Source organism: Bufo gargarizans, chromosome 1 (assembly GCF_014858855.1).
Source record: "Bufo gargarizans isolate SCDJY-AF-19 chromosome 1, ASM1485885v1, whole genome shotgun sequence".
Classification (NCBI taxonomy): Eukaryota; Metazoa; Chordata; class Amphibia; order Anura; family Bufonidae; genus Bufo; species Bufo gargarizans.
In genome coordinates, this window is record NC_058080.1 from 326509813 (window position 1) to 326534374 (window position 24562).

Sequence of the window (24562 nt, forward strand, 5' to 3'; positions counted from 1 at the left end):
TTTCCTTCACTGCCGATGACACTAAAAGAGAAGCATAATTGTCAGGCAGCTGCTGCCAAGGCCAATAAGATAATTGGTTGCATCAAAAGGGGAATAGATGCGCGTGATAAGAACATAGTCCGACCACTTTACAAATCGCTAGTCAGACCACACATGGAGTACTGTGTACAGTTCTGGGCTCCTGTGAACAAAGCAGACATAGCAGAGCTGGAGAGGGTCCAGAGGAGGGCAACTAAAGTAATAACTAGAATGGGGCAACTACAGTACCCTGAAAGATTATCAAAATGATGGTTATTCACTTTAGAAAAAGTATAAATATGTCAGGGGTCAGTACAGAGATCTATCCCATCAGCTATTTATCCCCAGGACTGTGACTGTGACGAGGGGACATCCTCTGCGTTTGGAGGAAAGAAGGTTTGTACACAAACATAGAAGAGGATTCTTTATGGTAAGAGCAGTGAGACTATGGAACTCTCTGCCAGAGGAGGTGGTGATGGTGAGTACAATAAAGGAATTCAAGAGGGGCCTGGATGTATTTCTGGAGTGTAATAATATTACAGGCTATAGCTACTAGAGAGGGGTCGTTGATCCAGCGAGTTATTATGATTGCCTGATTGGAGTCAGGAAGAATTTTTTTATTCTACCTCACAGTTTTTTTTTTGCCTTCCTCTGAATCAACTTGCAGGATGACAGTCCAAACTGGATGGACAAATGTATTTTTTCGGCCTTCTGTACTATGTTGCTAATTGTTACTGTAGACTGTACCTAAAATAGTTTTCTGTCAGAGACTGCTATATCCATCCACCCTCCTTCATAGCCAAACAAAAGATGACATTCTAGTCATTCTGCAAGGTTACCTCCCTGCCTGCAGCTCCACTGATTGGCTCATGAGACATCATTTCCGTATTCTGTGGGAAAATAGAAGTGGCTAGTATTCCTAATCACAAGTGTGTCCTGCTTCTCCTGGTCTTTGTGGCAGCCAGCCTGCATCCCTAAGTAGTTCAGTGTTTTTGTTATCTGTGGCAGGCCAAGCACTATGAAGTGCCTTTTGCTTTTTGGCATTAGAAGAATTTTGGTATCTCTGACTTTTTAGTCTAACCAGACTGTCTATTAGGCCTCATGCACACGACAGTTCTTTTTTGTGTCCGCAAATTGTGCGTCCACCCAAAAAAACAGATGCGGCATCCGTTTTTTTGGAGGATCCGTTTTTTTCCACAGATCCCTTGTAGTAAATTTCTATCCTCATCCGCAAATGTGAAAAAAGTAGGACATACACAATTTTTTTTGCGGAAGGGAAACACGGACAACGGACGTGGAACACAAATGGATGAACTATCAGCATTTTTTTGCTGAACCATTGAAATGAATGGGTCCCCATCCTATCCGCAAAAAAAACTGAACAGAGGCCGAGAAAAACAACTGTCATGTGCATGAGGCCTTACTCTGTAATTCCTCTAGCGCCGTTCTATGGAAACAGTAGGTTTAAAGAGCACACCAAATGCTTGAAATAACGTCTTTATTAACTTCAACTTTTCTTCATATATAACACTGCCGCCTCCGTGGCAGATAGTTCATGTACAAAACACGTGTTGAAAAGCTATCACAAAATGGCGGTATGCATAAGATGGTGATTCAACTGTTTAATCTTGTCACTCATAAAATGGTGGTTATACTTGTCTTTTGAGTCTCTGTACTGTAACTTTAAGTTATTTAGGCACTTTATGATCTCTGAGAGGTATATCTGAGGTCTAACTAATAGTTCTACTTGCAGTATGCAGTTAGCAATGACTATTTGCAGATTGATTGAGTATGATCTGTATGGTTGTATGCAATTTGGATAGCAAAATGAAATCTGAATGCTTGCAATTGTATGCTTGCAATTTGTAGTTTGAAATTTGTATTTGCAATTGCATGGTTGCAATTGGTGGAACTGTAAGTAAACACATATATATCTAGTTCAGTATACAGTTCTAAACACAATATGAACAATATATAACTGTTTTAAATACCTATTTTTGGCCTCTTGTTCCCATAAAACTCAGCTATCAGTGGAGTGAATGTCTCTTTAGCTCCTGTCTCTGGTGAATAATGATTCTAGCAGCTCCTACTAGGGGAATTCCCAGACAGGCTGTCTGTGTGTCACCGCCAGTTCTGTGAGAAGGTAGGGCAGACTTTCTTCTCTACTTCTTGCATGACGTTCTTTGTTTTGGTTTCACATTCTTATCTCCTTTCCGTCTCCCAGGTGTCACCTATTTAGACTAATTGTCTCCCTTTATATTCCCTCCTATACTGCCTCACTTTGCAGTTTATACTACTTCCTGGATGAGGTGGTCACTGCTGGAGGCTGCTGCTGCTGTTTTCTCAGATAAGTCCTTTCCTTTAATCCATCCGTATTAAGTGCAGGGAGCCGGAGGTCGTGTCCCCTCACTATTATAGGGTTTTCAGGTGTCACACAGTCTTAGGTACGTGGGTATGCAATCGTCTACCATTGAACCCCTTGCATGGGCATAGCAGTCAGGGAGAGCTCTTAGGGTTATATAGGGCTCACCCATATGCTACTTAGTTTGGGATCAAGCCAGTCGGATGTTTATTTATAAGTTCCAGCTATCTGCAACATCATCCGTGACACTGTGAGGCTGGCTGTGATTGGTTAAAACTCTTGCTGTGTGAGAAGATGGCTGTGATTGGTCTAGACTTCTGCCCAGTAACAACAGATTAACACTATGCTTTCTGTTGTTTCTGCTGTGTCACTGAGCTTAGTTTACACTACAAAATGAATCGTAAAGGCATATTATCTTTTTCTGCTTCTGTGAACACAAAATATAACAGTTATATAACATCCAAAACATGATGTCACAGTAAAGAACTCTGCTTTTGTCTTTAACACATAAACATAGGAACGGTATTTAGGTTATTGGAAGGTTTAGCTGTAAACACATATAAGCTATACTAGCAACCTAGGACAGGTCTTAGTTGGCCAGCTACACTCCCACCAAAATTACCTATAATTCTGTGTTCTTAGTGGTAGAACTTGAACATTAATTTGAGGAATTTTCCATCAGGTTCTCACCTCTCAAGTGTCTTTTATCACTCTCAAGTAGAGCAACTTACTTCTATATAGGATGTTACAACTTGAGTGGTGTAGTGAGACGTTTTCCTTTTTTGTCAAGTTTTGAGTCTCCTATTTGTAACAACACTCTTCTTACTAGTTTGTCTTCATCCTTTTGAACTTCTATAACTTTGGCCAATTTCCATTGACTTCTAGGTAAATCTTCTTCTTTTACCTACACTATGTCACCATCTTGGACATTTCTTCTGGGTGTTTGCCATTTACTTCTTAGCATAAGATTGGCTAAGTACTCTTTGCTCCATCTATTCCAAAACGGTTCTGACAGATATTGAACTCTTCGCCATCTCCTTTTGGCATATAAATCCTCTTCGGTGAACTTGCCAGGCGGCAGCTGTATGTAATCAGACTTAAGGTGAAGTAGAAGGTTGGGAGTTAAAGGGTCCAAACTTGTTGGATCGTTGATGTTATCAACTGTAAGTGGACGACTGTTAACAATAGACATTACTTCATAGAATAGGGTCCTTTGTTTCGATTGTTTTTATTGGTATTTTTAAAGTAATACACATTACAATAAAGTCGCAGTACAAGTCATTAACATAGAATAGGGTCCTAAGTGAAGCATCATCTATTCTTCCGGCGTTCTTTTTCAACACTGAACTTAACACATTTCTCACAGTTCTGATTTGTCTTTCCCAAACTCCTCCTGTATGGCTTGCATGAGGAGCATTTATATGAAAATCACACTGTTTCTCTAACAAATACTCAGTTGCTTTTTATTTATCAATCTCTTTTAGAGCTTTCTTCAATTCAATCTTTGCTCCGACTAAAAATTAGATCCTTGGTCAGATCTAAGCTCTCTGACGGTACTTCTAATGGCTATGAAACATCTTAAGGCATTGATGAATGCGTCAGTAGACATATCTTCTAACATTTCCAGGTGAATCGCTCTGGAACTCAGACATGTAAATATTAGTCCATATCTCTTGTACTCCTTGCGGTTCTGTCTGGTGATGAATGGGCCAAAACAATCTATTCTGCTATAAAGTAATGGTGGTGATGGGTTTACACGATCTGCCGGTAAATCTGCCATTCTTTGTTCTTCTGTAGGTCTACGTGCCTTTCTGCAGACTACACATTTACTTATAAACTTTGCTATAACTTTGCTTCCTTTCACAATCCAGTAACCACCTTCTCTCAAACAGCTTTGGGTAAAGCTTCTTCCTTGATGCAGTGATCAATAATCAATCTTGTGAAGGTGGAGTTTTTGGGTAGAATTGCTGGATACTTCGCTCTGCTAGGTAACAATGCATTTTCCAGTCTCCCTCCCACCTTCAATATACCATCCTGCAGAACTAGATTAAGCTTGTACAATGGGTGGTTGTTTGGAAGCCTTTTAGGTTATTGTCTAAGTCTCTTCAACTCTTTACTGTAGAATCTCTGTTGAATGAGTCTTATGACTGTTTCTTCAGCTTTCATTCTTTCTTCTACATTCAGCAATTCCTTCTTTCTGATTCCCTTTGCCAAACATTGAATTTGAGCTACTACGTTTATGACTGTATTTCATTTTGAACATCTGACTAGTCTTTCAAGTATGTCATCTTGACACTTGGCAGCAGTGCTCAATATTTGTATGACTTTTACTTCTGGATCACCCATAGACAATTCTGTGAATCAAGCGTAAGGCAGCTCTCACCTGCTACACAACACCCTCTGTGCACAGACACCGCACCTGGATGCGGGAATTAATAAAATCCAATAGAAAAAAGAAGAAGTCCAGCTCAGCTCGGGTGCAAATAGATGACTCTTATTCCAGCGGTTTTAAAAATTCCATACGACAAGGTGTATGCAGTGATGCGTTTCAGACCTCTACAACATAAGGGTCCTTCTTCATGACAAACACAAATCGTGTTTTTGTCATGAAGAAGTACCCTTATGTTGTAGAGGTCTGAAACGCGTCACTGCATACACCTTGTCGTATGGAAATTTTAAAACCGCTGGAATAAAAGAGTCATCTATTTGCACCCGAGCTGAGCTGGACTTCTTTTTTCTAATAGACAATTCTGTGTAACCTTTACTGCAACTTTTCCCAATCTATTTTCAATTCCAATTCTTCTCTCAGAAACTTGCTTACTGATGCTGAAACTATGGCAGCTGTCATTTCAAGTCTTGGTATTGTCTGAATACTGGTAGGTGCAACTCAGGCCTATCCCATAACCAGGGCACAGTGTATCTTTTCTTCTCCTATTACTCTGATGTAGGAGCACTGACCATAACCATAACTACTAGCATCTGAAAAGTAATGAAGTTCTATTTTCTTGTACTTTCTGAAATCATAAGGTACAAAACATTTGGGTATCTGAACTTCTCTCAAGTTTTGTATTAGTCTCTCATACAACTCTCCCACCTTGGCCTCACATTTTTAGGTATGGGCTCATCCCATCCCAACTTCTGTCTGCATAATTATTGCAGTATTTCTTTTGCTCTGAGGATTACTGGGGCCAAGAATCCCAATGGATCAAATATAGAAGCCACTGCGGAAAGAATGGTTCGTCTAGTTGCAGCTTTCTCTTAAATAGATACTTCAAAGAAGAACTTGTCGTTCTCTACATTCCATCCCAATCCAAGTACATTCTGAACTGGAAGATGAACACAATTGAGATCTACATTCTTCATTGTTGCTGCACGTTCAGAGTCATTGATGGATTCCAGTACCTCTCTGTTGTATTAGATGAATTTGTGAAGGCACAGGTTTCCTTTTGCACATAACTCTTGGCTTTCTTTCACTAGTTTGATTGCAGATTCTGTAGACTCTAGAGTTATGAGACCATCATCTACATAAAAGTTGTTCTTCTGAAAATTTGCTGCTTATGGGCAATCCTTTTCATTCTGATTAGCCAGGTACTTTATACCATAATTGGCGCAACCTGGAGAGTTGTGTACTTTCATTCTGTATTCTGCTGGCATTGTATCTGTATCTCCATCCGCCCACCATAGAAACCTCAGGAAGTCTCTATCTTCATTTTTCACGTGCAACTGGTGGAACATCTTTTCAACGTCACACATGACTGCTACAGCATACTTTCTGAATCTACAGAGTACTCCAGGCAGAGTGTTTGTAAGATCTGGTCCTTTTAGTAGATGATCATACAATGCAACACCATTGTACTTTGCTGAGCAATCAAATACTACTCTAATCTTATCTGGTTTCTTTGAGTAGTATACACCTTGATGTGGGATGTACCACACTTCTCCTTCTTTAGGTTGGTTATTAACTTTCTCTGCATGTCCTTCTTCAAGGATGCCTTCCATGAATTTCAAAGAATCCTGCTTGAATTTGGGATTTCTTCCCATCTTTTTCTTCAAACATTTCAATCTTGCTAGGGCAAGACTTCTGCTATTTGGCAGACTAGGTCATTCTCTAAAGGGTAAGGGTATTTCAAGATGACCTTGTTGATTCTGCTGAATACTTTCTTCTAGAGTGTGTACGAACTTGGACAGATAGTCGATGACACAATCCTATCACCTGTCTTGAGTTTGCAATCTGCTGTTTTCCTCCAACAACACCCCATCCTGGATCAGTTTAAACAGCATAGGGTTCACCATTTCCTCCTTTGATTACCCTTCGTGGTACCAAGGCTTCGGGACAATAGTAGCCTAACAACAGTCCAACACCAAACTCCTTCAGCGGGGATATTTCATGAGATATGACAGATAGGTGCTCCCTTTCATTGGCTGTTTCACAGGTAGGTATGCGATCTCAATCTAGAGGTATATCATCTTTTGTATAAGCTGGAGGTAGATCTAATGTGCAGTTTAAATGAAGTCCTCTAACTCTCAGTCCTTTGACCATTTGACTGTTCACTAATGTGTCTCTCCCCGTCATTGTGGTGAGTTTGACACTGTCACTGGTTCTGTAGCCACTTTGGGCATCCAGTAGCGCATAGGCGTATACCTTCTTGTTCCTCCTTTTAGGATTTAATATGCACACTGGTACAACCATTGATGTGCCATTGCTTTCTCCTTCCCTCACTCTGCAAGAGAATACCGATACTTTCTTTCCTTCCTCAGTATTTTTAGGTATTGAGGATTTATCTTTCTTTGGACATTCTTCATGTAGAGGTGTAGGATGGCGTCCTTTGCCAACGCTGCATGTGGCCTTTTTCTTACACTCCTTAGTAACATGGCCTTTTCTTAGGCATCCGAAACACAGTTGGTTATCCAGCACAAATTTTTTCTTTTCTTCTTGGGACTTCTCCTTCAATTGTTGGCACTTATGTATGGAGTGGTTCTCTCCACAGAACATACACTTTAAGGTAGTCTGAAGATTTGTCAGTTCTGTCTCTCTACTGATCCGAGTAGTGACTTTGAACTTGCTCTCCTAGGTATATGGACCTTTAGCTGCAGTGTTGATTGCAAAGCTAGTTGCTCTTACACATCTTATCTCTCTTGCAGGCCTTTATTCTAAGGATTTTAAGACGTAAGATGATATTACTGGATTACATGCTATCCGTGCTTCCTCATTGACAAACTCAGAAAACTTTTTAAAACTTGGGAAGTTCTTACCTAGATCTAACTGTTTAGTCACATAGCGACATGGGCGTAGGAAGCGGGGGAAACGGGGGGGACGGATCCCCCCCAGGAAATAATGCGATACAAACAAGGCTGTGCGGAGGAGCAGGGCAGGGATGTGTGTCCCTTTCCTGTTCCTCTGATAGGCTGCCGGCACTACTAGGCCGGCAGCCTATCAGAGGCCGGCATAGGCCTGAGCCGTACAGCGCAGGAGTCGGGACACAGGCCGCAAGAGGCCTGCATTGCATCGATCCAAAGAGGTAAGTATAAGTGTTATATATTTTTTTAAATATATACAATACTTAGTTTTACTGGCACATAATGGGGGGGGGCTGTTATTACTGGCACATGATTGGGGGAAGCTGTTATTACTGGCACATGATTGAGGGGGGCCCTGTTTTTACTGGCACATAATGTTGGGGGGGGGGCGGGGGGCCCTGTTATTACTGGTACATGATTGGTGAGGCAGGGGGCCCTGTTATTACTGGCACCTGATTGGGGGGGAGGAGTTATTACTGGCACATGATTGGGGGGGCTGTTATTACTGGCACATGATTGGGGGGGCCTTGTTATTACTGGCACATGATTGGGGGGCCCTGTTATTACTGGCACATGATTGGGACGTGCCCTGTTATTACTAGCACATGATTGGGGGGCTGTTATAACTGGCACATGATTAGGAGGCTGTCATTACTGGCACATGATTGGGGGTCTGTTATTACTGGCAAATGATAGGGGGGGGGGCTGTTATTACTGGCACATGATTGGGGGGCCCTGTTATTACTGGCACATAATTGGGGGGCCCTGTTATTACTGGCACATATTCGGGGGGCCCTGTTATTACTGGCACATAATTGGGGGGCCCTGTTATTACTGGCACATGATTGGGGGGCTTGTTATTACTGGCACATGATTGGGGGGGGCCCTGTTATTACTGGCACATGATTGGGGGGGCTGTTATTACTGGCTGATGAGAGGCGCTGGGGGGCTGATGAGAGGCACTGGGGGCTGCTGGAGAGGCACTGGGGGCTGCTATGAGGTATGGGGCTCTTATCTGAGGTCTGATTGGGGGTCATTCATATTAGGGTCTGAGCTGAGGTGTGATCTGAGGGCTTATTAACATTGGGGATCTTATTGGGGCTGTTAAATGAAAAATATTTTTTTCTTATTGTGTCCACTTCCAGCCCAGGGCCCAGCTGCCCAGAGCACTGATCCGGAGCAGCTTGGAGAAAAAGGCCTCACAGTCTCCCACACTCCTCCCAGCCAAGCCAGCCAGCACCCCTGAGTCTTCAGAACTGTAAGTAAATTATATATAAGGGGAGATTATTGTTTTGGCGGGGGGAAGGGGGGGGGGGTGCTAGAGAAAGTACCCGGAATAGCTGAAATATATGCCAAACGTTTGGTTCATTTCTGTGACCTGATAAACAAAGAACTGTTCATTTTGCATATTTTTTTGTTGTGAGATTTTTCACACACACACACTTAAAATGTAACGATATAAACAACTCACAGTTTACTGAATAAGAATTTACCCGGCGAGCAAAAATGCTGTCCCCCCCCAGATTTTTGGGGGTTTCTTCCCCTATGCATAGCGATTCTATCTAGAAGCCACTTCTTCAGGTAGCTTAGTTAGCATCCTGTGGTTTTCTAGATAGTGGTTCAGTACTTCCAGTCCTTGAACATGTAGGATGGCATTGCTGCATGCTTGCAGGAAGTCACCATACTTTTGGAGTCTGAAGTGTGCTTTAGGACCTATTTTAGGCCAGTTATTCAGTTTCTCTCTAAAGTCTCTTTGTACTAAGAAAGGATGAACATATCTTATATTCAATTTTTCCCAAGGGTGCTTGTAGGCTTCTTTGTCTTTTCTATAAAAGTTACCTTCAAGAACTTCCTTGGCTTCTCCACCAACATAACTCTGAAGGTAGAATAACTTGTCAACTGCACTGAAGCAATGATGTTCAATGATCATTTCAAAACTTGCGTTCCACTCTATGAACTTCAGTACGTCCCCTGAAAATACAGTAGGTTCCGGAATGGTAAGTCTAGCTAGGACTGTTCTCTGTGGTCTTGCTGGGACAATGGTTGTAACATTCTCCTGAGCATTGCTGTGGCATCTAGGAATAGAATCATCCGGTTCTATTTTCTCACTTAGTTCTGATTTAGGTGAGTCCTTTTCTTCATCTTTTCTGGTAGAGATAGAGGGTAGATTCACACACCCTTTTCCTAACACTGGACTAGGCCTCTCTTTGTTTTTATGAGCAGGGATGGAAGGATAATAACTTATTTCTTAACTACATGCTGGAGATTTCCTTCCATTCTCATGGGCATATGAAGGAAAGTAGGAGTCTTTTTCTTCACTTAGTACAGATTTGAACCTATGACTACTCTGATTCATATCCTTCTTATGTACTCTGAGTCTGGCTTCTATAATCTTAACTATTTTCTGCCTTTCCAAACTTTTCAATTCAGCTTCCATTTGATGGTGCTGTGCCTCCATTTCAGCTTCCATCTGATGGCGCTGTGCCTCCATTTCAGCTTCCATCTGATGATGTTGTGCATCCTTTTCAGTTTGCTTTTCAGCCATCAGTTGATGCTGTGCCTCAATGGCAGCTTCCATCTCAATTTCTGCTTTCTTGACAGCAAGTTGTTCAGCTAATTCCTTTCTTTAGGCTGAAGTATTTGAGGACTCTGATATGTGGGTGGCACTTCTGCTAGCAAAGGAAGTCACACTTGAGATTGTGGTTCCCCCTAAGGACCTAGCATAGTCTCTCGTTCATTCTACTTCTTGCTTTAACTTCATCATAGTTTGCTGCAGATGATAGTTCTCTCATGAGCTTTACTAAATCTTTAGTGACCGCAGTACATGTGTCCATGTTCCTTACAATATCCTGGGACGATGTCGTAAGTGACCACAGGTTGACATATACTGCCATAAGCTCTGATTCAGATTCTTCTACCGTCTCTACCATATAACTCAAGTTCCTTTTTATACTTTCTTGAATTAGCTTTCTACGAATGTCTTTAATGTATGATTTCCACTTCTCATACATTCTGGCAAACTTTTTCCTTTTAATGCTGTTTCTTGCTCCAAATTTTCAGCATCTTTGGGGTCAGTTTTCTGGCATGTGATGAACGTCTTAGTTTATCTGCTTGGGCTATATTTGCTTGAGGCAAGACTAAAGCTGCAAAATAATCTTCTACATCAGACAGGTTCCCTTGCTCTTCAACTTCTACTCTATCTTCGTATCCTCTAACAGTGGCATGGTAATACTAGGCTCAGACATTTTACTTTAAATGCTATAACAATCAATACAAATATTAAAAGTCCATTCACTTATTATTCACTAATATGGACAAATGCAGAAATAAATAACTTTCACTTTAAATGCAACAGTGATAAATGCAGGCAATAAATGACTTTCACTTTAAATGCAATGGAGTCCGTGTAATACAAACTGTCCTTTGTTTTACTTTAAAGTCTTTATCTTAAGACAAAAATGTCTCTTTATGCCAAAGCCTATATGCAATGATAAGTAATAAAGGAAAGCTCTGACCTTATTCTGAAGAGCAGGATACTGCGATCTGAAGGTTGCTGGAACAAATGTCTTTCTTAAAGGAGACTTGTATTTTCTTGATGTGATGCGATGCTCTGCGCTGACCTGCAATGCTCTATGCAGACTTGCGATGCTCTGTGCTGAGTTGTGATGCTCTGTGCAGACTTGCGATGCTCTGTGCAGACTTGCGATGATCTGTGATGACTTGCAATGTGCTGGCTTGGATACACTGCTGTAGACCTTGGGCCTAGTGGCGGGTGTCACGAACTATGGATCCGACCGCTCCGGATCCCACAGCTCTGACGTAGTGGTCTGTGACGGAGTCTGCGCACACACAGAGACCTCACGTGACCGGGGTATTACCACTCGGCTAACACCCCCCACTACACTTCGGTAACTGCCACCACGTGGGTTCCCGGTCCACGAGCCGACTATCCGGGTCATTCACTATCACACAGATCAGTGGATGAACCGGATATCACTTACTGACCAACCGCAGTCAATCACCCCCAACTACAATTCCTAAATGCAATTTAAGTAACTACCTGGTAACGTCTCTTCAAAGGCAAGGTACGTTGTTCAGCAGCTTAGAATATGGAAGACTTGGCTATTTAGATTTTATAATCTTTAATAAGCGGTAAAAAGCAGTGCATACAAATCTAATGAAAATGACGATAAATCTACAGACTAATAACAATATAAATAATCACGACAGTTCAAATGAAAGGGAAAAAGATGAAAGAATACTTAGTTTCTCTGCAGGGTTTCAGATGGTCGTTCATATGTCCTTTTTGAATCCTTGCAAACCCCTTTTCAATATGTATCAGGGGAGACCCTCAAAGTTCTTCTGATACAGGGATATGCCGTCAATGTCCAATTAAGTGTCTGGTGATGTTCCATGGGTCTCACCCCTCTGTCCTTGTGCATGGATTTTTATGAACTCTGCCATGGGCAGGAGACTTACTCCTGTCAGCCAATGGCAGCAGAGTGACTGTCAATCCTAGGGATTGGCCTCCAAGTGTTTTATGACCCCATCAAAATTCAGTTCCTACAATGAGGATTATACTTAAGCCCGTATCTCCTTGATACATCGGCATATTTTTATACAGAATACATATTTGCGATCCTTATTTATTTACCTACAGAATGAGACCACACACGGTAATGCTGGGACCTGTAGTTCTTCTACCACCCATAGGTCAGCTACAGAATCACATCCTCTAGTCATATTGATACCCAATTAACCACAATAGTCTGTAGAGCCTGGATCTGGTGTCAGAATGGGCATAAGTTGATTCATAAATGAAATATGAAAGTGGACTGGTTTTATGCCCAGAGCTAATTAAGGGCTATTAGCTCTCCTCAAACCAGACCTGGAAATTAATGACGTCACGCTCCAGCCAGGCTTGACAGCGAGCTGATCTTGGACAGGATGAGCTGGGCCTGGTGTAGCTTTTATGACCTTTTATTGCTGGCCTCAAAGAGTAGTGGTAATAAAAGTGTCCATCTATATCATAGGCGACCCAGGCTTCATGAAGATGAGAGTTCACAGTTTTTTACATAGGCCAGAAGCATATAAGATGGCTACCCAGAGGAATTATGTATGTATGCCGGCACACCTCCCTCTTTTAAAAGGTTGCCTGGGGAAATGGCCACAAGCCTATTCCACAGCAACCCAGCCATCTCCGGTCGATTCTCCCTGCCGCGACAACCCGTCGGCATTTCCATGTAAACTACCTTTTCTGTGCTGCACGGTGAAGTTGTACTGCTGCAAAATCAGGCTCCATCTCAGCAGTTTCGCATTGTCTCCTGCGAGACGTGCCAACCAGCTGAGGGGATTGTGATCAGTGATCACTGTGAAATTGCGTCCATACAGGTAGTGTTGTAGCTTTTGCAGGGACCACACAATAGCTAAACACTCCTTCTCTATTGTGGAGTAGCTGGTCTCCCTGGCCAGTAACTTACGGCTCAGGTATAGTACAGGATGCTCCTCCCCGGCCTGGTTCACCTGACTCAGGACTGCACCCAGACCAAAGGCGGAAGCATCCGTGTGGACCACAAACTTCCGAGTGAAATCTGGGGCCTGAAGCACAGGAGCACTGGCTAGTGCATCCTTCAGGGCCTGGAAGCCTTGCTCGCATTCCGGCGTCCATGACACCATCCTGGGCAGCTTCTTCTTGGTCAAGTCTGTCAGAGGCTTGGCCAGGGCGCTATAGTTCGGGATGAACTTCCTATAGTACCCGGCCGTTCCCAAGAAAGACATGACCTGCTTCTTGGTGAGAGGTGTTGGCCATCTCGTAATGGCTTTCACCTTCTCTATTTCCGGCCTCAGTGTGCCTCCTCCTACTCTGTGGCCTAAGTAAGTGACCTCATTCATGCCCAGCTGGCACTTGCTAGGCTTAACAGTTAGTCCAGCCGCAGCAAGTTTGTCCAGTACTTGCGACAGGTGCACCAGATGCTCCTTCCACGTGGGGCTATACACGGCAATGTCGTCTAAATAGGCGACAGCACATTCTTCTAGTCCTTCCAGTAAGTCATTCACAAGCCTTTGAAAGGTGGCTGGCGCATTCTTCATCCCAAACGGCATTACAGTAAATTCGTATAAGCCGAAAGGGGTGATGAAGGCCGACTTCTCCTGAGCCTCCGAGGTCAGGGGAATCTGCCAATACCCCCTGCTCAGGTCCATGATTGTCAGGTAGCTGGCTCCTGCCAACTTATCTAACAGTTCATCAATCCTGGGCATGGGGTAAGCATCCGAGGTTGTGATGGCATTCAGTTTCCGATAGTCCACACAGAACCTGGTTGTCTGATCTTTCTTCGGGACCAGAACCACCGGTGAGGCCCAAGCGCTGTGGGATTTCTGAATGACCCCGAGCTGCTTCATCTCCTCGATCTCCCTCCTGAGGTCTGCCTGGACCTCCAGTGAGACACGGTAGGCGGACTGCTTTGTGGGAGCATGTGTACCTGTGTCCACATGATGGACTGCAAGGTGAGTTCTCCCGGGTTTCCCTGTAAAAGTGTCACGGTGAGCCGTCAACACTTCTAAGAGCTGAGATCTCTGCTGGGACGAGAGTTGAGGGTTGAGGGTTAAGTCCACCTCCAACTCTCGAGTGTCAGCTAGCAGATCTAGTAGGGGGTCGGCCTCCTCCCTTTCGGGCAGGCTGCAAACCGGCATAACATGTGGCGTTCTCTCGTGATGCTCCTTGAGCATGTTGACATGAAACGTCTTCTGTCTCCTACCTCCCTCTCCAAGGCCCACCACATAATTTACCTTACTCAGACATTTGACAATGGGGTACGGCCCTTCCCATGCAGCTTGCAGTTTGTTTTGCCGCATTGGCAGCAGGACATAGACCTTCTGCCCCTCCTGGTAGATTCTCTCTCGGGCAGTGCGGTTATACCACTGCTTCTGTTTGCTTTGGGCCTGCACCATATTCTCCTGTACCAGACCTACCAGCGACTCCATTTTGTCTCGGAACCTGAGGACATAGTCTACTACTGAGACTTCAGTTCCGGCAACCCTGCCTTCCCAAGACTCTCTGATTAGGTCTAGGGGACCTCTTACTCGTCGACCATACAGGAGTTCGAAGGGCGAAAACCCGGTTGACTCCTGGGGAACCTCTCTGTAGGCAAATAGCAGGTGAGGTAGATATCGTTCCCAGTCCTTCCCTTGCGCCTCCACAAACGTCTTCAGCATCTGCTTCAACGTCCCGTTGAAGCGCTCACAGAGGCCGTTTGTTTGTGGGTGGTAAGGGCTGGCTACGATATGGTTCACCTGTATTTTCCTACAGAGCCCCTGCATTAGTTCAGACATGAACTGAGGTCCTTGGTCGCTGAGAAGCTCAGCTGGGAACCCCACTCTCGTGAAGATCCCCAGCAGGGCGTCTGCAACCTTGTCCGCCCTAATGGAGGATAACGCCACTGCTTCCGGGTAGCGCGTCGCGTAATCCACCAGGGTTAATATGAACCGTTGACCCGAACTGCTGGGGATGGCCAGGGGACCAATGATGTCCACGGCCACCCTCCTGAAGGGTTCATCAATTATTGGTAAGGGATTCAATGGAGCTCGGTGACGGTCTCCTGCTTTGCCAACTCGCTGACAGGTGTCGCAGGACCTGCAGTACTTGGCGACATCTGCCCCGAGGCCAGGCCAGAAAAAATTCTGCATCACCCGGGACTTTGTTTTGGTTATTCCCAGGTGACCAGCTAAGGGGATCTCATGAGCCACTTGCAGTAATTGTTCCCTGAACTGCACAGGTACAATGAGCTGCCTCTTGAGTGGCCCCACCCTACTGTCACTGTGGGAGATGTCCTCCTTATACAGTTTCCCATTGTCCCAACACACTCGGTATTTGTCTCCCTCAGTGGGAGGGCTGGCAGCTAACCCTCTTAGCTGCTCCAAGGTAAGGTCATCTCGCAGGGCCTGCTCAAAGGCGGCACTACAAGTCCCAGCCAGCTGTCCTGTGGCGAACAGGGACAGTGGCTGAGGCTCTGACGCGGTTAAGTCCACGGGGTCCGAACCGGTGGAAGGGGACACTTCCACTTGCTCTTCCCCAATGGAGCGTTCCGCTGCGGCTTTTGCAGCCCTGCGAGTGACGGGCAACACAGGCACAATAATGTCATCACATTTAACATTTGCACAACTTGAATCAGTTAAACACATGTTTGCTACCTGTGTACATACACCCGCCATCCCCTCTACATCTCCTGTCATAGGAGAACTGCTCCCACACACCCCACCTCCCACCTCCCGCGGTCCATCCCCAAGGTTATCTGATGTTACGCAAACATCCTTGCACAGTACCTCGGGATGTCCAGGGACCTCCATAGGGACGGGTGAGTCCTGTGTGCTTCCAGGGGGCACGTAGCACGAGACCAATCGTCCTAGGTCAGTGCCTAATAAAACATTTGTGGGGATCTCCGCAGAGACTCCCACCTCCCTTACTCCACTCCCAGCCCCCCAATCAAGGAAAACACGAGCTAGGGGAACATTAGGGCTCACCCCCCCAACTCCCGTGATGGTGAGGCTTTTGCCGGGAATAAGGTCTGCGTCATCCACTAGTTCAGGCCGAACTAGTGTGACTTCGGCTCCTGTATCGCGGAAGCCTGTGGTGCATCGGTTGCCCACAGTAACCGACTGTAGGTTGTCTGCGGTGTGTCTTGCAGCTCCATTCACTAACAGCACAGATGATGGGTTGCGGGCAAGCTTGCCAGGAGGTGCTGTCTTCTTCTCCGGGCACGAGTGGCTGAGGTGTCCTGGCTTGCCGCACGCATAGCACTTGCGCGCGTCTGTCGGTGCTGGCTTGACTCCTTCCGGTCTTTGTGCAGGCCTGTGAAAGGGTCGCTGGACAGGAACCGACAAAGCTGGCCGGGAGGAAGAAGCAGATGAAGTGGTTCCTCCCAGGCGGGACAGAGTGTCTTTGAATGCCCGAGTGCTGGGCATGGCGACATATTCATCGGCTAGCTCGGCCGCCTCTCGCGCACTCTTCGGCTTGTGCTCACATACATATTTTTGCACATCTGTGGGGCAATTGGAGACAAACTGTTCTCGGACCATCAGATCCGCCAGGGACTGCTTGGTGTCCTCTGTGAGGGGATCAGACCACTGTTGGAAGGTGGTCTGCAACTTGCCCAGATGGTCCATAAAAGTATCTCCGGGCCCTCTCCGCAGGGACCGGAACCGTAAACGGTAAGTCTCTGGAGTCAGCTGGTACTTGACCAGAATAGCCTTTTTGATGACCGCGTAACTGGTACGCTCTGCTAATGGTAGTCCGACCAGGGCCTCCATAGCTTTGCCCTTCAGTGCGGACATTAGATGTCCCGCCCACTGTGGCTCTGGTACCTGGTACTGCTGGCATGAGGTTTCAAAAGCATGCAGGAAAAGATCAATGTCACAGTTCTCAGACTCCATCACAGGCAGTTTTGGCTTGACCATCAGGGATGGGCCTGTGGATGTGGCATGCCGGTCGGACCCCTGAAGCTGTACTCGGGCCATGTCCAGTTCATGCCTGCGGACAGCTTCCCGTTCTGCAGCCTCGCGCTCAGCCTGACGCTCTGCCCGACGTGCCTCCAGCAGCCGAAAATATAAGTCCGGGTTACTAAGCATTAGTTGGTCCAGACCATTTTGGGATGGCATAGAGACAGAGTTATGTCCAGCTAGAGGACTGCAAGCCCCAGCAGGCTGTCCTCCTCCCAGTTCATCATCCTCATTCTGGAAGGGGTCACCTGGCTCAGGGGCCCCAGAGTCTCCTCCATTCTCTGAATCCTGCAGGGATGACTCTTGACTCCTCCGTGCACATAACTCCTGGATGAGGACAGTCTTATTTTTCCCATATACTTGGATGCCTTTGTGCTCACACAGAGCTGTGATATCAGCCACGCTCAGGGCGTCATAATTCACGGATTCGGACATTATTGCCAAATAAAAGATAGGACAGAAAACAAGAGAGAGGGGAGGGTACTGTCGTGAATTATTATTCTATCAAAACTAATGCACTGTGCTTCGTCTTCCAGAATTTTTCAATCCTTTAGTACAGAGTTATGGACATAACTTCATGCACTAATATTCTAAGCATACAGAATCCCGTAAGCTGCCACCATAAAAATGTCACGAACTATGGATCCGACCGCTCCGGATCCCACAGCTCTGACGTAGTGGTCTGTGACGGAGTCTGCGCACACACAGAGACCTCACGTGACCGGGGTATTACCACTCGGCTAACACCCCCCACTACACTTCGGTAACTGCCACCACGTGGGTTCCCGGTCCACGAGCCGACTATCCGGGTCATTCACTATCACACAGATCAGTGGATGAACCGGATATCACTTACTGACCAACCGCAGTCAATCACCCCCAACTACAATTCCTAAATGCAATTTAAGTAACTACCTGGTAACGTCTCTTCAAAGGCAAGGTACGTTGTTCAGCAGCTTAGAATATGGAAGACTTGGCTATTTAGATTTTATAATCTTTAATAAGCGGTAAAAAGCAGTGCATACAAATCTAATGAAAATGACGATAAATCTACAGACTAATAACAATATAAATAATCACGACAGTTCAAATGAAAGGGAAAAAGATGAAAGAATACTTAGTTTCTCTGCAGGGTTTCAGATGGTCGTTCATATGTCCTTTTTGAATCCTTGCAAACCCCTTTTCAGTATGTATCAGGGGAGACCCTCAAAGTTCTTCTGATACAGGGATATGCCGTCAATGTCCAATTAAGTGTCTGGTGATGTTCCATGGGTCTCACCCCTCTGTCCTTGTGCATGGATTTTTATGAACTCTGCCATGGGCAGGAGACTTACTCCTGTCAGCCAATGGCAGCAGAGTGACTGTCAATCCTAGGGATTGGCCTCCAAGTGTTTTATGACCCCATCAAAATTCAGTTCCTACAATGAGGATTATACTTAAGCCCGTATCTCCTTGATACATCGGCATATTTTTATACAGAATACATATTTGCGATCCTTATTTATTTACCTACAGAATGAGACCACACACGGTAATGCTGGGACCTGTAGTTCTTCTACCACCCATAGGTCAGCTACAGAATCACATCCTCTAGTCATATTGATACCCAATTAACCACAATAGTCTGTAGAGCCTGGATCTGGTGTCAGAATGGGCATAAGTTGATTCATAAATGAAATATGAAAGTGGACTGGTTTTATGCCCAGAGCTAATTAAGGGCTATTAGCTCTCCTCAAACCAGACCTGGAAATTAATGACGTCACGCTCCAGCCAGGCTTGACAGCGAGCTGATCTTGGACAGGATGAGCTGGGCCTGGTGTAGCTTTTATGACCTTTTATTGCTGGCCTCAAAGAGTAGTGGTAATAAAAGTGTCCATCTATATCATAGGCGACCCAGGCTTCATGAAGATGAGAGTTCACAGTTTTTTACATAGGCCAGAAGCATATAAGATGGCTACCCAGAGGAATTATGTATGTATGCCGGCACAGCGGGAAACTAGCTAGCTGCAGTATGTGGTTTCTCTGTGGATAGCGGTGCGGGCACTCTTGCTCTGGACTTTGGCCTCCCACCATGCGTCTCTTCTCTCTCTAGGGATCGCAGGAGGGTTTGCGCTCTTTCTCTGACTATTTTGCCTTTGCCGTTCTGCCACTTTATGAATCAGCTGCAGTTTGACTATGGCCTCTATGGTATCTCCGCTGAGGTATCTTTGCTTGCTCACTCAGGGAATCGTTTCTGCGCAATCGTTTGGTATCTCAGAATTTTTTATCTAACCAGACTGTCTATTACTCTGTAATTCCTCTAGCGCCGTTCTATGGAAACAGTAGGTTTAACCGCCTCCGGACCGCCTAACGCAGAACTGCGGTCCGGAGGCGGCAGCTCTGCGCAGAGTGACGCATATACGCGTCATCTCGCGAGAACCGAGACTTCCTGTGAACGCGTGCGCGCACACAGGCGCACGCGTTCACAGGAACTGAAGGTAAGAGACAGGATCTCCAGCCTGCCAGCGGCGATCGTTCGCTGGCAGGCTGGAGATGTGATTTTTTTAACCCCTAACAGGTATATTAGACGCTGTTTTGATAACAGCGTCTAATATACCTGCTACCTGGTCCTCTGGTGGTCCCTTTTGTTTGGATCGACCACCAGAGGACACAGGTAGCTGTGTAAAGTACCACAAAACACTACACTACACTCCCCCCCCTGTCGCTTATTAACCCCTTATGAACCCCTGATCACCCCATATAGACTCCCTGATCACCCCCCTGTCATTGATCACCCCCCTGTCAGGCTCCGTTCAGACGTCCGTATGATTTTTACGGATCCATGGATACATGGATCGGATCCGCAAAACACATACGGACGTCTGAATGGAGCCTTACAGGGGGGTGATCAATGACAGGCGGGTGATCACCCATATAGATTCCCTGATCACCCCCTGTCATTGATCACCCCCCTGTCATTGATCACCCCCCTGTAAGGCTCCATTCAGATGTCCATATGATTTTTATGGATCCACGGATACATGGATCGGATCCGCAAAACACATACGGACGTCTGAATGGAGCCTTACAGGGGGGTGATCAATGACAGGCGGGTGATCACCCATATAGATTCCCTGATCACCCCCTGTCATTGATCACCCCCCTGTCATTGATCACCCCCCTGTAAGGCTCCATTCAGACGTCCGTATGCGTTTTGCGGATCCGATCCATGTATCCGCGGATCCGTAAAAATCATACAGACGTCTGAATGGAGCCTTGCAGGGGGGTGATCACCCCATATAGACTCCCTGATCACCCCCCTGTCATTGATCACCCCCTGTAAGGCTCCATTCAGACATTTTTTTGGGCCCAAGTTAGTGGAAATTGTTTTTTTTTTTGTTTTTGTTTTTTCTTACTAAGTCTCATATTCCACTAACTTGTGTAAAACAAAAAAAAAAAAATCTCACATGAACTCACCATACCCCTCACGGAATCCAAATGCGTAAAATTTTTTAGACATTTATATTCCAGACTTCTTCTCACACTTTAGGGCCCCTAAAATGCCAGGGCAGTATAAATACCCCACATGTGACCCCATTTCGGAAAGAAGACACCCCAAGGTATTCCGTGAGGGGCATATTTAGTCCATGAAAGATTGAAATTTTTGTCCCAAGTTAGCGGAAAGGGAGACTTTGTGAGAAAATAAAAAAAAATAAAAAAATTTCCGCTAACTTGTGCCAAAAAAAATTCTATGAACTCGCCATGCCCCTCATTGAATACCTTGGGGTGTCTTCTTTCCAAAATGGGGTCACATGTGGGGTATTTATACTGCCCTGGCTTTTTAGGGGCCCGAAAGCGTGAGAAGAAGTCTGGGATCCAAATGTCTAAAAATGCCCATCTAAAAGGAATTTGGGCTGCTTTGTGCATCTAGGCTGCAAAAAAGTGTCACACATCTGGTATCACCGTACTCAGGAGAAGTTGGGCAATGTGTTTTGGGGTGTCATTTTACATATACCCATGCTGGGTGAGATAAATATCTTGGTCAAATGCCAACTTTGTATAAAAAAATGGGAAAAGTTGTCTTTTGACAAGATATTTCTCTCACCCAGCATGGGTATATGTAAAATGACACCGCAAAACACATTCCCCAACTTCTCCTGAGTACAGCGATACCAGATGTGTGACACTTTTTTGCCGCCTAGGTGGGCAAAGGGGCACATATTCCAAAGAGCACCTTTAGGATTTCACAGGTCATTTTTTACACATTTTGATTTCAAACTACTTACCACACATTAGGGCCCCTAGAATGCCAGGGCAGTATAACTACCCCACAAGTGACCCCATTTTGGAAAGAAGACACCCCAAGGTATTCCGTGAGGGGCATGGCGAGTTCCTAGAATTTTTTATTTTCTGTCACAAGTTAGCGGAAAATGATGATTTTTTTTTCTTACAAAGTCTCATATTCCACTAATTTGTGACAAAAAATAAAAAATTCTAGGAACTCGCCATGCCCCTCACGGAATACCTTGGGGTGTCTTCTTTCCAAAATAGGGTCACTTGTGGCGTAGTTATACTGCCCTGGCAATTTAGGGGCCCATATGTGTGAGAAGTAGTTTGCAATCATAATGTGTAAAAAATGGCCTGCGAAACCCGAAAGGTGCACTTTGGATTATGTGCCCCTTTGCCCACCTTGGCTGCAAAAAAGTGTCACACATGTGGTATCGCCGTACTCAGGAGAAGTTGGGGAATGTGTTTTGGGGTGTCATTTTACATATACCCGTGCTGGGTGAGATAAATATCTTGGTCAAATGCCAACTTTGTATAAAAAAAATTGGAAAAGTTGTCTTTTGCCAAGATATTTCTCTCACCCAGCATGGGTATATGTAAAATGACACCCCAAAACACATTCCCCAACTTCTCCTGAGTACGGCGATACCAGATGTGTCACACTTTTTTGCAGCCTAGGTGGGCAAAGGGGCACACATTCCAAAGTGCACCTTTCGGATTTCACCGGTCATTATATAACAGATTTTGATTGCAAACTACTTCTCACACATATGGGCCCCTAAATTGCCAGGGCAGTATAACTTCCCCACAAGTGACCCAATTTTGGAAAGAAGACACCTCAAGGTATTTTGTGATGGGCATAGTGAGTTCATGGAAGTTTTTATTTTTTGTCACAAGTTAGTGGAATATGAGACTTTGTAAGAAATAAAAAAATAAATAAAATAATAATCATTTTCCGCTAACTTGTGACAAAAAATAAAAAGTTGAACTCACTATGCCCATCAGTGAATACCTTAGGGTGTCTACTTTCCGAAATGGGGTCATTTGTGGGGGTTTTCTACTGTCTGGGCATTGTAGAACCTCAGGAAACATGACAGGTGCTCAGAAAGTCAGAGCTGCTTCAAAAAGCGGAAATTCACATTTTTGTACCATAGTTTTAAAAACGCTTTAACTTTTACCCAAACCATTTTTTTTTTACCCAAACATTTTTTTTTATCAAAGACATGTAGAACAATAAATTTAGCAAAAAATCTATATATGGACAACTGAAAGTGAAAATGTCATTTTTTTTGCAAAAAAATCGTTAAATTTCGATTAATAACAAAAAAAGTTAAAATGTCAGCAATAATGAAATACCACTAAATGAAAGCTCTATTAGTGAGAAGAAAAGGAGGTAAAATTCATTTGGGTGGTAAGTTGCATGACCAAGCAATAAACGGTGAAAGTAGTGTAGTGCAGAAGTGTAAAAAGTGGCCTGGTCATTAAGGGGGTTTCAGCTAGCGGGGTTGAAGTGGTTAAAGAGCACACCAAATGCTTGAAATAACTTCTTTATTAACTTCAACTTTTCTTCATATATAACACTGCCGCCTCTGCCTCAGATAGTCCATGCACAAAACATGTGTTGAAAAGATATCACAAAATGGCGGTATGCATAATATGGTGGTTCAACTGTTTAATCTTGTCATCTTGATCAAAATGGTGGATATGTTTCTCTCGAGTATCTGTACTGTCTAACTATTATCTGAGGTCTAACTAATAGTTCTACTTGCAGTATGCAGACTATGTGCAGATTGTATGCTTGCAATTTGTAGTTTGCAATTTGTATTTGCAATTGTATGGTTGCAATTGGTGGAACTGTAAGTAAACACGTATATATCTAGTTCAGTATACAGTTCTAAACACAATACTAACAATATGAACATTATATAACTGTTTTAAATACCTATTTTTGGCCTCTTGTTCTAATAAAACTCCACTCTCAGTGGAGTGAATGTCTCTTCAGCTCCTGTCTCTGGTGAATAATGATTCTAGCAGCTCCTGCTAGGGGAATTCCAAGACAGGTTGGCTGTGATTGGTGAAAACTCTTGCTGTGTGAGAAGCTGGCTGTGTTTGGTCTAGACTTCTGCCCAGTAACAACAGATTAACACTATGCTTTCTGTTGTTTCTGCTGTGTCACTGAGCTTATCTTACACTACAAAATTGTCATGCCCTGCTCTGACTATGTGTCGGAGGGCTGCCAGATTAGCAGCACGTGTTTAGTTTTGGAGTAGTGCTAGATTCGCCTCCCTTCAGGTGCACTGGGTGGGGTTGTTGGTTTAAATTACTCTCACTCCCAGTGTTCGTGCGGGTTATAGCTTCTGTCTGGCTTTGGAAGCAAGGAAGGAAGGATTGGCTGTTCCTGCTCAGATAAGATAAGTTGGTTTCTGATTTCTTGTTGTTTGCTGTCTAGGCTGTTTGAGTTACGTCTGTCCCCTCCAGGTTCTGAGGGAACAGGCTGCCCCTATTCCCCTTTCACCATCTCAGGGATTCTAGGGTATTTTCATCCCAGGCACGAGGACACATTATTCTCACCTTAAGGGTCTGAATGTGGGTATAGCAGTATAGGGAGAGCTGTTAGGGATTTGCTAGGAGGTGACCTTATTCCAAGCTTCTCGCCTAGATACTTGTTGGTTTATTTATCTGTGTATCTGATATCCTGTCCGCCGTAACATTATAACCCGCCAATATTTTGACTGCCATTGCTCAGCGGTTTTGTGATGCGTCAATTGATGCTCTAGTTGACCGCATGCAGGGATTATCCCTAGAGGTTGCGGATCTGCGTAGTTCGGTCACGCAGTTTTAGAATGCTCTAGCATCAGGTGCAGGTCAAATTTGTGGGGTGCCTAAAGTCGCTCTTCCTGATAGATTTGCAGGGGGTATGGATGACTTTATCTGCCTTAGATAGTCATGCAAGTTGTACATTCGGCTGCGTCCATCGTCGTCAGGTGATGAAAGTCAGAAGGTTGGTATAATCATGTCTCTGCTTAAAGGGGACGCACAATCCTGGGCCTTTTGTGTTCTGTCCTGTTCTGCCGCCCGGTTCTCGGGCCCTCCGGTCGGTGGAAGAAATTTCCATCATGACTATGA